At 44.1% G+C, this 12,578-nt stretch overlaps 1 long non-coding RNA gene across 1 annotated transcript in view; it reads left to right on the forward strand.

The window, feature by feature from the left end:
• Positions 1-1,324: 1,324 nt before the first annotated feature.
• Positions 1,325-12,578, forward strand: part of LOC106739270 (uncharacterized) — a 33,025-nt gene continuing 21,771 nt past the window's right edge. Inside the window, exon 1 of the long non-coding RNA XR_001372500.2 lies at positions 1,325-1,609. This is a non-coding gene — a long non-coding RNA (uncharacterized LOC106739270). The remainder of the gene's footprint in view (positions 1,610-12,578) is intronic.

The following is a 12,578-nucleotide window of genomic DNA, read 5'->3' on the forward strand; positions in this document are numbered from 1 at the left end:
CTCCTATGCTGCACAATTTTCTGCATACATTATGAAGTTTCTTCACCTTCTTAAGAATCATTTGGCTTTAACTCCTCTTGAAAAAAGGATATCAGATTAGATGGATCATTGGTCTTTACTGGCATTTTAATCACTTCATTTATAAAAGGGAAAAAAAAAACTGTTAGGGAGGGTGGAATGAGATGCATGAATGTTTTTAGTTTTTATGTTCAAGGAAAATGTTTTAACCTTCACCTGCCCAAACACTAGCTGTGTGCTGCATATAATCTGTTGCACAAAAGCTCTTTTTTCCCCACACTAGTTCTGCTATAGTTTTTAGGGCTACAAGCCTGTGCATGCTGTTTTCTCCCAGATACTTTACTACAGTTAACTGTGATATGAAACATAAGAGCAAAATGTGTGCTGTAATAAAAGTGTCAGGCCTTTTCTGAATCCTAGTTTTAAGCACTCCCCGCAAAAGATGTAGAATGGGTTCAAACATTTTAGCAAGGTTGAATTTAAATGAAAATTTCTGAATGATTGAACCAGAAAGGTATTGTCCTTTGGTGTAGAAAGCAGAAGCTGGGGACCTGTGTCTGGATTCATGGTAGGCTGTTGAAATCCCTGGTGCTTCTCAGCTCTACACAGGGAGCCCAGAAACTCTAAGAGCCCTGGATCTACAGAGGGCTTTCAAGAATCTAGGTTCCCTCATACAGATGTAGAAGCCAAAGCCCTGGTTATAGTCGAGGACTGCCAGGATTTCAGACTTTTCGCTCAATGGTAGCAAGCCTGGAAGCCTTTATATGGCTGGCTGCCCAACTACTGTGGAAGCCAATTCTAGCAGCTGCTGAATGAAATCGTCTTTCTGTTAGTTTTACCAATACTAACATCATTTCCCTCAGGATGCATAGGGTCTTGTGAAGCATCATACTTTGTTCTGGAAACACAATGCTTCTGTGTTTTAGGATCTTTTATTTATGAAATTAAATTTATTTATATATGTATATATATATATATAGAAAGAGAGAGAGTCCAATTCAGACCAAATCAAAGTTTTAAAAAATCTCACAAGTGGATAATCTTGCATTTCAGACAACTCTAATTATATGAAAAGAAACTTGACTAATATTGTCACTCTAATCTAGCAGGTAACACACTGTGGGGGATGGATTATAAAAAGATCTTTCCCAGGAGGGCAAAAAAACAGAATGCTAATAATGTCAATACTAGTTAATTTATAATGGCTGCAACAAAAGTAGAGAAAACAAGAAGGGAGCATAGGTCATCTGAGCTCACTTTGAAATGCTCAAGGGACATTTTAAAATTGCCATTTAGCATGCAGCATATGGGTGAGAGGCATTTGGCCTACATCTCCACAACAAGTGAGAGAACACCTGCAACAAGCAGCCTCTGGCCATTCTAACTAACCTTATGCCTGGATTCTCTACTCTGTTATTCTGGTTTTAGTTACTTAGGAGCTGATAACATTGCAATTGAATAGAACTTGTGCACCAGAATGGAGAGTTACATGTTGTGCTTTGAGTCACTCAAAATGTTGATCAGTGTTAGTGCTGGCTTGAGTTTGGAGCAGTTACATGTTCAAGCTATCAGGGGCCTTAAGGACTGAAAGGTAAGAATCCTCCCCCCTCCCCTCCCATTCCTGACTTTTCCCCTGCCTCCTGGGGCTCCCCCCTGCCCCTTGGGGTTCTGCCCTGCACCCCCACTCCCAGGGCTCCTCACTGCCCCCCCCCCCCAGCTTACTTTCAGCTGCCAGCACTGTCCTGGGGGAGCAGGCAGGAACAGGGACCCCCCTACTTGGTCCCTGCTGCCGCTGCTGCTGCCACTGTTGCTGCTGTTACCCAGACAGCAGCGGAAGCAATGGCAGTAGTGGGGCTGGGCAGGGAGGTTCCCCTTTCCTGCCTGTTCCCCTGACACAGCACTGGCAGCCAAAACTAAGCTGGGGGGAAGGGAAGCAAGAGTAGGGATCTAGGATGCTGCAGGGTGGGGGACGGTGGGCCCACTCCAAGGGGCAGGGAACAGCAGGCCAATCAGGGCTGGTGGAAGAGCGGGGCAGTAACCGGATTGGAAAGGTCAGGGGCAATGGGCTCGGACCAGTGCGGGGAGTGAGGGCAGATTGGGTCTTTACACTAATGTGTAGCCTACAGTAGCTACATATTAGTGAATTACTGGGCTGGGTAACATGGATCAGGGATAAACCTAGTCTGGACTGGTGTAACTTGAAGCCATCTAATGGGTGTTTAAAGCTAGTCTTAGGTGTTAATGTGTGGACAGTCCAGGGGTTAAGAGCTCCAGAAACCATTTAAAGTTAACATGTAACATTCTTTATAGTGAGTTAAAATCTGTTAAGTATACCTTTTGGAATAAATCTAATCAGTACTGACATTCAATGACAGGAAAACTTTAACTTAAATAATATCTTGTAGGGTCCAGGCATTCTTGCAGGGCTTTTTGTGAAGTCTTAGTTCACTGGAGCTTCCTTTCCCAATAGATTTCTGAAACATGTCTGTATCAAGCTTTGGAATTGCTAGTTATATTTTTCTGCTTTCTAAGTGTTTTTCATAAAACGTTTTAGTCTACAAAGCTACTCCTTTACAATGTAGAATCCTCTGTCTGGTTTCAAAAATACTTCTCCTACTACATTTTCTTAGTATAAGATTCTATTAGTATTTGTAGTTATATTAAGTAGGCCTGTGAAAAGCAGCTAGTATTTGCTTTGGATTTGGATTTGGCCGATTCAGGGGACCATGATTCGATTTGGTGATTCAAATCACTGTCCTGAATCCATTTGGCCAAACTTGATTTGGAGATTCATCCACCGCTGAATCAGCCGAATCTCTGAATCAACCAGGCCCCATTCCCCAACTACTCTCCCAGCCCAGTCAATAGCTGCCCTGCCTGGTGCCAGCTCCCAGCTCTTTAAAAAAAAAAAGCCCGGCACACAACGGCTGCTGCCAGGTGGGGGGAAGGCAATCCCCACTGCCCTACACTCTGCAGGGGGCTGTCACAAGGTCTCATTCCCACCTGTTCTTCCAGCTCCAGCTCCCAGCTCTTAAAACAAAAAAAAAGTCCCCACTCACTGTCTGCTGCCAGGCAGGGGGGGGGGAGGGGGGAGTGATCCCTGTTGCCCCTGCTGCCCCACACTGCATGGGGGGCTCTTCCATGAGCCAAGCCCCCAGAAGCCATGAAGCCACTGCAGCAGCCAGTGAGAGGGGGCTTTTTTTTTTTTTTTTAAGAGCCAGGAGCTGGGCTGAGGGGGGCATCCATAGGGGGCCTGGGATACTGGGTGGGGGTTGGGGGTTTCATGGCAAAGCCCCCCATGCAGCACAGGACAGTGGGGATTGCTGCCTGCCCACCACCTGGCAAAAGCTGGTGAGTGAGGGCTTTTTTTATTATTACTTTTAAAGAGCCAGGAGCTGAGGCCGGATGAGGCAGCCACGGCGGGTTGGCTGGGAGAGTGGGTGGGGGTCAGGGTACTTGGGGGCTGGGGGAGCAGGCAGGGGATGGGACCTGGTGGGGATCCCCCTATGGTCCCCTCCTCGCTCCTCCATCTCCCCCTCTCCTACCTGCTACTTAACAGTACAGAGACGGGGTCCAACTCCCTGCAGCAGTAAGTGGGGAATGCCTGAATCTCTGAAGCTCTCTGAATCTTTTCTGAATCATTTCAGAAATTTTTATTGGTCTCCTGATTTCATTTGGTTTTGGAGATTGAGCCACCAAATCAAGCTGAATCTCCTCCGAATCGAATCAGCATCTGAAGCTTCACATATCCCTAATATTAAGTTAAAATAAGCTATAGATTTTTGTTTGTTTGTTTCATTTTTGATATAGGAACATCATAATTTCCTGGACCAGGCTACTGACACAACTAGTTCAGTATCTGATTTTTTTTGACAATGCCCCATACCAGGTGCTGTGAAGAAGAATCCTTTTCAAAGCTCTATACTGGCTGTCAGAAGCGCAGTATAAAAGGAATCCCTTGGAAAGAATCTTGTATCACTTAATATCCCTGTATACTTCTGGGGAGGTGCAAAGAGGATGGCATCAGAGACCAAGATCTGTCCCTAATCTTTATTTTGCTGAAAAAGTTCTGACCAATAAAAACTGATGAGAACTTTATTTTGAAGGGTGGGGAGAAAACAAAAAGAAAAGATTAAAAATGTATAACTAAACTGTCAGGACCCTATTCACATTGGTTGGCACCTGGCTCTCCGTTTTATTTTTATTTTTTTTACTTTTTTTTGCATTTTATCTGTATAGTACCATGGGGTTGTTTCTTAATTTATTTAGATATGCACTGAAGTGAGTACTTCATTTGAACAAAAAAATGCCTGGAGTTACTCTCTACTCTGTTTACTATGTCCTTCTTCTCAGCACACTTAATCTAGGTGTAAATTACCTAATTACAGGCTGCATCCACATGAGATGCTGACTGCACCATAGATTATGGCTACTGCCCAGTAGCATCATGTGGTAGGAAGTGTGATGTATCAGTACTGTGCTGTAGTAATGAGCTCCTGTGCAATCATCATCATGAAAAAGCCATTCGGTGATGCTACTGTGCAGTAACTCTGGTTATTGCACAGACATTTAGTACTAGTTTATGCAAGTAGTAAATGACTGCATAATAATGACTGCACAGTCAGTGTCTCATGTAGACAAGGGGACACTGTCATAAAATATGCTGTCATGGATCAGACCAGAGGTCCACCTCTCCCAGGATTCCATATCTCACAGTGGTGAGCTCTGGGTACCAGTAGCAGTCTGGCTGGGACAGCATGGACTACAAAACAATATACTTAAAACTATTTTCCTATTTTACTTCCACACATGAAATCCAGTATCATAGTGAAAGCACAAGATCTAAACATGTCTGACAAGCAAACATCCTGAAATGTGAAAGCCTAAAATGAAAAATGAACTAATTTGAGATAGTTTTCTTGCAAAGCATAAGGAAGTCTGCAGGGGCAGGTACATGGTGTGTTGTAATTAGAGTTAGGCCCAAGGCATGAAGTGGTGATCTGAATCTGAACACATCCAAAATTTGGATTATTTTCATATATCTAGTGTTCTAAATCAAGAGCATTTCTTATTGCAGGACACTCTACTGGCTCCTGAGACTTTCCTTAGACTCCTGTATGTTGATTTGTGCACAAGCCCAGAGCCTCATTGACTTATATATGGCTATACATGGATTCATCATTTTATATGCATAAAGCATATTGCAGGATTGATCATTATTTAACAAATTAAAATTAAAATAATAAGAAAAAAACATATTCATCTCTGGATTTGGAAGTTACTGAATAATGGTTTATGAATCTATGTGGATTGAAATGGAGGAGTCTCACATAGGTATTTTAAACCCCATGTGATTCATTTTATGTCCAAATTGTATTAACAGTGATGATATAAAAATAAATATTATTATTCTATATTGTACTTGATTAAAACACAGCCACCTATGACAGAAAAGTAATGTGGCTTTATGGAACATTTTGACTTTTTGCCATATCAAGCCCCTAACAAGACAAATTATTTTTATATACAAATTTCATCCCAAGTGACATCTAGAAATCTGCTGCTTATAAGGTTAACATCAAGCCAAACACTACAAAACTCAAAAACAGTTTTATAAGGCAAGACAAGAAAAAAGAATAGAAGGATGTATCTAGCTTGAAAAAGCTTAGTTAAGAATGGTAGTATGAGAGCTATACACATTCTGAAGAACATAAGTAACATGAACATGAACAAAGGACTGTACTACCTTAACAAATTACATTAATTCAGTTGGTGGAGTAACATTCTGATGGGAAATTTGTCATTGTCACCCAAGTATGTGGCAAAGCAAGACGATTTTAAATGTGTTGGTGATATTTTCTGTGTTGTAATACTTGTCCAGGGTTGGAAGAAATCAACTCTTCCCATATTTTAGGGTATGGACACACAGAAAAATTGAACTATTCCCAAATATCACTGATTGGAAACTGCTTCACAGTTTTCATTGGTCAGAGGTGTCCACACATACAGCACCCTAGCATTTCAGGTTGAACAGTCAGCTTTTAGGCATTGAAGTGCTGTGGATCCAGTGCTAGGCGGTGCTGTGCTTTGAGGGTCCCAGTGACCCTTGTCTGGGGACAGTTTCATTTTTCTGCTTTTCTTGTACTACTGAACATGAACTCAATAAACTTTAATAGGTTGTAATTGAGCAAAGTCTTCAGTGTGTTTAGCTGACTTAGTGTGTCCAGAGGAGACTGCTTGAACCCACACTTTTGGGTTTCCAGGGGCTGAGCATGATGTGAGACCATGGTCAGTGACAGTGGTAGGGGGAGGTTTGAGGGGGCTGTAGCCCCCCGCCTCAATAGCCACCCATCTCAGTGCCATTGGTACTGCCACCACCTCCCCACACAGGTGAGCCCACAAAGTTGCAACACTCCTGGCAGGGGCAGTGCCAGCCTCTTCCTGGTGGGGGACTAGGCTTAGAGTAGATGGGAGCAGGGTGGGCTCAGCTGCATGAGGCGGGCAAGCAGCGGCTGGGAAGGGTGGCTATGGTGAAACTAAGGCAAATTTTGGGGTGGCTATAGACACCCAAGCCACCAAGCCCATCCCCGGCCCTGGCCCAGCCCCTCCCCTCCAACTGAGAAGAGGTTGGCACTGCTCCTGACCTGGCTGAGCGAGGAGTAAGGACATAGCACAATATTAGAAACATAGCTTTTACTGAACAAATGTGCAAGCATGGGTGGATCCAGGATTTTGTAAAGGGACATGTTGGAGCAGTGATCAGTACTGCAGGAGTGGTTGCACACCCACTTGTAGCCTCTCTTCCACCACAGCGGGCCAGCCATGGCATTGGAGCTGGAGCCAGGGACATTTTTTTAAAGTCCCTGAATCTGACAAGACTCCTGAGCGGTCCCTGTTCTCAGTACTCCTCCCTTCCCCTCTGTGATCAGCAGCACCTACCCTCCCCACCCCTTGTCCCTTTTTCCCCAACTGCTGCAGATACTGTCCCTGGCTGAGCTAGTAGAAGCACCAGAACTGTGTCTACCCCATGCCAACCAAGTTGTAAAGGGAGTGGATCTCAGCCAGGGACAGCAGTGGCAGAGGGCCAGTTCCCCCTCCCTGAGTCTGTTTCCAGGTGGTGGGGAACACTCAGGGGTACAGAGCAAGAATGGCTAACCTGGCTACTGCTGCCACTGGCCCAAGCTGAGTCCATTTTCTTCCACAGCCTGGACAGAGTGCTGTAGGTATGGCCCTGGATCTTTGCTTGCCTGCAGCTCAAGCTGAAACAGTGGCAGAAGTGAGTGCAGGAGGGAGAAAGAAGGGAAGAGGACATGCCACCGATCATAGATTCATAGATGTTAGGGTCAGAAGGGACCTCAATAGATCATCGAGTCCAACCCCCTGCATAGGCAGGAAAGAGTGCTGGGTTTAGATGACCCCAGCTAGATGCTTATCTAACCTCCTCTTGAAGACCCCCAGGGTAGGGGAGAGCACCACCTCCCTTCGGAGCCCACTCCAGACCTTGGCCACTCGAACTGTGAAGTTCTTCCTAATGTCTAGTCTAAATCTGCTCTCTGCTAACTTGTGGCCATTATTTCTTGTAACCCCCGGGGGCGCCTTGGTGAATAAAACCTCACCAATTCCCTTCTGTGCCCCCATGATGAACTTATAGGCAGCCACAAGGTTGCCTCTCAAACTTCTCTTGCGGAGGCTAAAAAGGTCCAGGTTCTCTAGTCTCTCCTCGTAGGGCTTGGCCTGCAAGCCCTTAACCATACGAGTGGCCCTTCTCTGGACCCTCTCCAGGTTATCCACATCTCTCTTGAAGTGCGGTGCCCAGAATTGCACGCAGTATTCCAACTGTGGTCTGACCAGCACCCGATAGAGGGGAAGTATCACCTCCTTGGATCTATTAGTCATGCATCTGCTGATGCACGATAAAGTGCCATTAGCTTTTCTGATAGCTTTGTCACACTGCCGAATCATGTTCATCTTGGAGTCCACTAGGACTCCAAGATCCCTTTCCGCTTCCATGCCACCAAGCAGGTCATTTCCTAGGCAGTAGGTATGCTGGACATTTTTCCTCCCTATGTGCAGCACTTTGCATTTCTCCTTGTTGAATTGCATTCTGTTGTTTTCTGCCCATTTGTCCAACCTGTCCAGGTCTGTTTGTAGCTGTTCCCTGCCCTCCGGTGTGTCCACTTCTCCCCACAGTTTTGTATCATCTGCAAACTTGGACAGAGTACACTTCACTCACTCGTCCAAGTCGCTGTTGAAGATATTAAAGAGTATCGATCCAAGGACCAAGCCCTGCGGGACCCCACTGCCCACACCCTTCCAGGTCAAAACTGACCCATCCACTATGACTCTCTGGGTGCACCCCTCTAGCCAATTTGCCACCCACCGGACTGTGTAGTCCTCCAAGTCACAGCCTCTTAACTTGTTCACCAGTATGGTGTGGGATACCGTATTGAAGGCCTTCCTGAAGTCTAAGTATACGACATCCACCCCTACTCCTGCGTCCAGGCGTTTTGTAATCTGGTCATAAAAAGAGACTAGATTAGTCAGGCATGATATGCCTGCTATGAACCCATGCTGGTTTTCCCTCAGCATAATTTGTCCTGCCAGGCTCTCACAAATGTGGGCCTTGATAATTTTTTCAAAGACTTTGCCTAGGATGGAGGTGAGACTGACTGGCCTATAGTTGCCTGGGTCCTCCTTCCTCCCCTTCTTGAAACTGGGGACCATATTGGCCCTTTTCCAGTCCTCCGGGACCTGGCCCATGCACCACGAGCGTTAGAATATTCCCGCCAGTGGCTGTGCAATGACGTCGGCCAGTGCCTTCATTACCCTCGGATGGAGCTCATCCGGGCCTGCTGACTTAAAGGCATCCAGTTCCTCCAAGTGACTCTGCACCATCTCAGGGTCTACGCATGGAAGTCTGGTGCCTTGCTGCTGCCTCTCTACTATCCCAGTGAGAGACTTGTCGTGCCCCTCGCTTAGGAACACTGAGGCAAAGAACTCGTTGAGGTGTTCAGCCTTGCCCCCCCCCATCTGTCACCAATTGCTTCTGCCCATTTAGTAGGGGCCCTATTCCTCCCTGGGCCTTCCTTTTACTCCCTAGATACCTAAAAAACAATTTTTTGTTATCCTTAACTTGGGATGCCATCCTCAGCTCCATGGTAGCTTTGGCCTGTCTAACTGCCTCCCTACAAGCGCGAGCAGAGGATGTATACTGCTCTTTGGTAATCTCTCCCCGTTTCCACTTTTTATATGCCCCACTTTTGGCCCTTAGGCTGCTCTGGATTTCTCTGGTCAGCCAAGAAAGCCTCCTGGCCCCTTTCCCTCTTTTTCCTCGCATTGGGATCGTCTCCCTCTGTGCCCGAAGGATCATTTCCTTAAGGCACAGAATCATGAAGGAAAAGAATTCCTACCCGCTTTGGAGACTAAAAATATCCCCAGCTGCTGCTCCCACAACACAAAAGGGGTACAACCATGCCACTGAACCATGTTTGAACTTCCTGAGTGCAAGAGAGCTCATTAATTAAAAGTGTCTACAAAAGGCGGGAGAGTGCATACAGGAATTCTGGCTGCATACCAGAGTGGCCATATGCAGTACTGGGGGTGGTAGAAACAATTCATTGTTGGATGCCTGGAAGACTGACCAGACTCACATCAAAACACTTGGTATCCACACATAAGAGTGAACTGCTGTTGAACTGGTTCAAACGTGTAACTGATCTTCCACAGAGAACTATTAGAACAGAGTTCCTGTGAACTATTACAGGAAGATTTAACCCAGTTTAATGGACATGTGTGTGTATATATATATATATATATATATATATATATATATCCAGTTCAGGTTTAAACTACTTGGAAATTGAGCTAAGCATTATGTATATCCAGACCTTTAGTTTTCTTTTCATTTGTTTTCTTTTCATCCTTTCTACATGAGACTACCAGGTTGAGTTCCAGTGCTGGCTCCAGGGAGGGAGTAGAATTATTGAGACAAAGGACGCTTAACATTTCTGGGTGAGAAAATACATTAGAGTAAGCAGGTGCTAATTCTAAGGAGTGTTAGTCTGTATTAAGGTAACTAACCTTAATCAGTCTCACATTCAGGGTTAATACCTTCTCTAATGTGCAGTGCTCAGACCTGCTGCTAGAGGGCTGGAGAGCAGGGGTATGGCTAAGGCTTACAAGTCTGCTCCATGTCTGCCTTCATCATCAGCTCTCTAGTCATAGCCTAAGCTGGAGGTAAGAGGGGTAAGGGGTCCCCTCTGCCCCCCAAATCACCCTGCTGCCCCCCTATTGGCCCCCAGACCCTCTTCCACCCTCCCATTGGTGCCTCCATCCCTTGATCAACCCCAACCCCCTATCAATCCCTCTACCCCTGGATCATTACCCTGCTACTGCATTCAGCCTGAGAACAGTGGGGGAAGCCTGGAGGGGGGGGGGGGGTGGCAGGGCAGGGGGAGGATTTACTGTCTACTCCTGGGCTCCCTGTAGCCTGTGTTACCACTGTGCACCCAGATCCCCACCAGGCCCTACAGCTGCCCAGAAAGTTTATTTTCCAACCTGGATTTACAGTACAATGTAACAGATTTAGAAAAAATAATCTTTAAGTGCCCACATTTTCTTTAGTTCTATGCTAAAACATTGCCCTCTCATTAGGAAGGAAATAACCACGCAAGGAAACAACAACCACAAAATGAAAAATTTCACAAGTTTGAACGGGGCTGAAGTCCACGACTGACTTAATGAAGAACTTAAGCAAAATAGAGGCTAGATCTGAGTCTAAACTGAATCTGAGTGTACTTGTATATAGGTTCTCACTGCTACACTTGATGATGGATTTACAGACCAGAACCATTGCAGAAGCCCCAATCTTTAGTGAGGAAAGCATCCACTGTGCAAACTAAAGAACAAAATCAATATTTTCTCCCTTTAGAAATCTTGTGAGTTCCCAAATACATAATTGTCTTGGGAAACAGTATAGTGACTAAAGCTATGAGCTCTGCTAGCTTCCCTACCAGTCTGAGAACTGTTTTCAGGTATTACTGAACATTTTATGCATTACTATCCATAGATATTCTTGGTCTTAGATATCATCTTCATCCTTTTAAAGGAAACAGAATTTTTTTCCGGAAGAGACCATTCAACAACTCAAGCTGCTTACACATATGAAGAAGCCAAAGTGCGTGCATAATTTTCACACTTCAGTGGCAGCATAGAGATCCACTGGTCTCAGAGGAGTTTGGACCATTTACAGGAGCAGCTTATTTGGCCCTCTTTTAACATGTATGAGAGTTTTGATCAGTTTTTCTGGACCTATGATGAAAAGCAGGCTTAGGTTCTGATCCCATATCATTGAGATAAAGGGGAGTTTTACCCCTGACTACACAGAAGCTGATTGGAGACCCTTAATAAGTGTTATTATAAAACTAAACAGTTCAAACCTGCCAGGTAGCTTGTTCTTTTTTTGACACATGGAGTTTAGTGAAAGGTTTTTTTTAACCTTAAAAATTAATGTTAATATAATCCAGTTATACTTCCTCTAGCAAAGATTCCACGTGCCTATATTTTTTTTTCATAAGTCATTAATAAAGTTAAACTGAATAATTATTTTAGTCCCTGACCTTTAACTCTCATTTTCAACAAGGAAATGTAATATATGGCATTGGGGTATTTGGCATGAAACGAAAATGGCCACAGATTTAATTAAAATATAAGTTATTGTTAGCAAGAAAGGTCATGCTAAGAAAATGTAATTTCAGGAGTATATTAGCAAACACACTCCAGTGTTATTTGCATGTAAAATATATATTTTGTACTTGACATTTAGAAAGGAAATTGGAACTGTTTATAATGGATGCTTGAACACTTTTGTGTTCTTGTGCTGCTTTTGTTCTCATTTTGTGTAATTGCTTAGATGTTACATACAGCAGTAGTTACATTTTGCTCTTTATGCCTGAGTGTCTAATTTATCTGAAAATTAGTCCAGAAAGACATATACATCTTGGAATAAAGGAATACTCTATTCCTTAAAGAATTATAGCTTCATGGGACATCACTGGGGGGCAGTTAATGTCGCAAGTTGTTTGCACTTTTTTCAATGCATTTTAAAGATAAGCAACATTCCTGAACCCACCTAGCTTATTGAATGTTGAATAGATGCTGGTGATAAAAAGACAGGTTTTCTTTGGAAACCAAAGTACATGTTTTAGGGCATGCCATGTAAGTAACTGAAATACACAGAAGGTGTCTCTATCTAGAGATGTTCTTTTGCAGCAAAAAAGATGCGTTGATCCTCTAAATAGTGACTGTAAAATTAACAGAATGAAGTTTTCATTTAACAGTTTGTACAAGCATGTTACTTGTTTAGAAAGCGGAATGCGTGCAGGTAAAGTATCATAAGTAAGCTTTTGCTTTTTTTGTATGCCTTTTAACTCTCTGGAGACTACACGGCTGTGAGTGAGATGAATTATATACCTTTTCCTGACACCTCAGCAGAGTTGTTTATTAAATTTCAATAAACCTGCTGAAAGCTATAGAATACAGCGAATGTTGTTAGGGGCATA

The sequence above is a fragment of the Alligator mississippiensis genome, chromosome 2 (assembly GCF_030867095.1).
Source record: "Alligator mississippiensis isolate rAllMis1 chromosome 2, rAllMis1, whole genome shotgun sequence".
Taxonomy (NCBI): Eukaryota; Metazoa; Chordata; order Crocodylia; family Alligatoridae; genus Alligator; species Alligator mississippiensis.